This window comes from Colobus angolensis, unplaced genomic scaffold (assembly GCF_000951035.1).
Source record: "Colobus angolensis palliatus isolate OR3802 unplaced genomic scaffold, Cang.pa_1.0 Scaffold173, whole genome shotgun sequence".
In the NCBI taxonomy this organism is placed as follows: domain Eukaryota; kingdom Metazoa; phylum Chordata; class Mammalia; order Primates; family Cercopithecidae; genus Colobus; species Colobus angolensis.
Genome location: NW_012114855.1, coordinates 135,464 through 138,003, shown reverse-complemented (window position 1 = coordinate 138,003; position 2,540 = coordinate 135,464). Strand labels below are relative to the sequence as shown.

At 40.7% G+C, this 2,540-nt stretch overlaps 1 protein-coding gene across 1 annotated transcript in view; it reads left to right on the top strand.

Annotated features, from left to right (window-relative positions):
* Window positions 1-2,540, top strand: part of HMGXB4 (HMG box domain containing 4) — a 52,046-nt gene that overhangs the window by 4,546 nt on the left and 44,960 nt on the right. The gene's annotated exons all lie outside the window — the stretch shown is intronic.

Below are 2,540 nucleotides of genomic sequence, written 5' to 3'. Positions count from 1 at the left end.
CCATGCTTCAGTATTTTCCACAGCTACCTGGAGGAATTAGTAATGTGTCATTTAAGTGTCCTTCAGTATTTCTAAATCCCCTTATAATAATGAAGGTAAAATTAAATTTAAATAAATGATCAATTAGATTAACTTTGTAAGCATCTGACTTAATTGGATGAGAACATTGCCAAAATATTTGATATGTAATTTTAAATTTCCTGAAGGACTTGTGACATTACTTGTTCTTAAAACTTTTAAAGAACTTTACCTTGGCTGGGCACGATGGCTCACACCTGTAAGCCCAGCACTTTGGGAGGCTGAGGTGGGTGGATCATGAGGTCAAGAGTTCAAGACCAGCCTGGCCAAGATGGTGAAACCCTGTCTCTACTAAAAATACATAAATTTTTAGTATGTATTTTTAGTATATGCCACCACCTGTGGTGGCAGGTGCTTGTAATCCCAGCTAGTGGGGACGCTGAGGCAGGACAATCACTTGAACCTGGGAGGCAGAAGTTGCAGTGTGCCAAAACTGCCACTGCACTCCAGCCTGGGCGACAGAGCAAGAGTCTGTCTCGAAAAAAAAAAAAAAACTTACAGTGCATTTTATAGTATTATCTTCAAAGTCAAAATGGACATATAAACTCAAATGCCAAAAAAGATTGTAAAAATTCAATAAAACTCAATACAATATCTAGAACATTGAAATTATAGCAATTCTTATTAGTGAAGATCTTATTAATCATAAAAGTTTTATGACCAGTGGACAAATGATAAATATCTCCCTATTTTCACCTAGCTTTAAGAAAGCCTTGGTGGTGGTGACAGCTGTCACATGGTCAACTGATGTAAGGAGTGTACCTGCTTTTACAATTACATAAATTTGAACAAATTCATGTAACCCCCCCAAAAATGCAAAAGAAATTATGCTCTAAAGATATTTAATATTCCTATACAGTTAATCATTTCTGTTTAAATTACAATGCAATAGATGTTACTAGTTCACCAATCCAGTTGGTAGGATTTTATGGTCTTCAAATGTTTGGTGTGATCTGTCTTCTCTGCATCTTGCTTTACCTGTGTATTTTATAACCATGATTGAACCTATCCCTCTAACTTAATGTTGGTTTCTACCCTGTCTCAGTGTTGTCAGTCCTGTTGGCATTTCAGAAATTCTCATTAATTTTGAAAATATTTTTTGTATTGGAGGTATTCTATATACTTCCCCAAATGACAACTTTAATTCATGACTGAAATCTAATTAAGCCTAGTGTACTTCCTGCAGTATCAACCCCACTATATTTACAAAGAGAATGAGGAGGTGACAAGACACTCCTTTATTTCTTGCTGCCCTTCCAGTCGGCCCTTGGATCACTACACATTTCCATCTGGAAGGTTGCTTCTCCTCTGATTTCGCATTACAGGAGGGTTTTCCTTCTTTGTTTCTCAGACCTGGTCCTGTAGACGGGAAGGAGCCTGGACACAGTGACACATTCTCAAAGGCCCTGCAGGACCACCATGGCTTATGATGACTCCGTGAAGAAAGAAGGTATGACCCCATAATCTGAGAAGCATTCCAAAGGGGGTATCCTCTTCAATCCTTGCAGCCCATGGATATAGAGACCAGGACTGGGCACTACAGCCTGGACTCCCAAGTGATGGTCCAGAGCACTGTTATGACACTCAGCCTCCATGCCATCCCCAGACTGGGCCCATGGAAACGAAAACCAGGACAGGGGTTCCAACACAAGAGTCTGAAATATGAGTCTCTTAGTTTATTGGGGTGATCCCCTGCAGCACTCTTGGTCCTTGCCAGCTCCAGTGTGCAGGAGTCTGGGGATAGGAATCACATCCTGGACTCCCACAGAGAGCAGCACAGCACATGAATCATGAATCCTTATTCTTTTCAGCCTTTCGTCTGCAAGTCTGTGTCCACCTACCAAATCACAACTAAGAAATCATATCTGAGGTTGCACATGGGGCCTTTGCATAGCGTGGAAACATTGTTTCTTCAGGTTTGATTCTTCTGTTTGCAGCCAGGTCATCAAGAAATATTCTGTTCCCCTGGGTCTAGCCCTGTATTTCAGTGGACTTGATTGAAACATTGTTTTAATTTGGAAATAGAGGAACTGTTGCATTACCTGCATGGTAATTTGGTCATTACTTACTTGACTTTCTCATTTCCTTTCCCAAATAAACCTGTGCTTCTCAGATTGTTTTGATGGTGACCATACCTTTGAGGACATAGGACTTGCAGCTGGCCGAAGCCAACGAGAGAAAAAACGTTCTTACAAAGATTTTTTAAGGGAAGAGGAAGAAATTGCTGCTCAGGTCAGGAATTCTTCCAAGAAGAAGTTGAAGGTAAGTCCTGAAAATTTAAATTAGGAAAGTCTTAAACTACTTTTTTTTTTTTTTTTTTGGTCTGATGCAGAGTTTTTTTTGCTCTTGTGGCCCAGGCTGGAGTGCAGTGGCATGATCTCTGCTCACTGCAACCTCCACCTTCCGGGTTCAAGCGATTCTCTTGCCTCAGCCTCCCGAGTCGCTGGAATTACAGGTTCCTG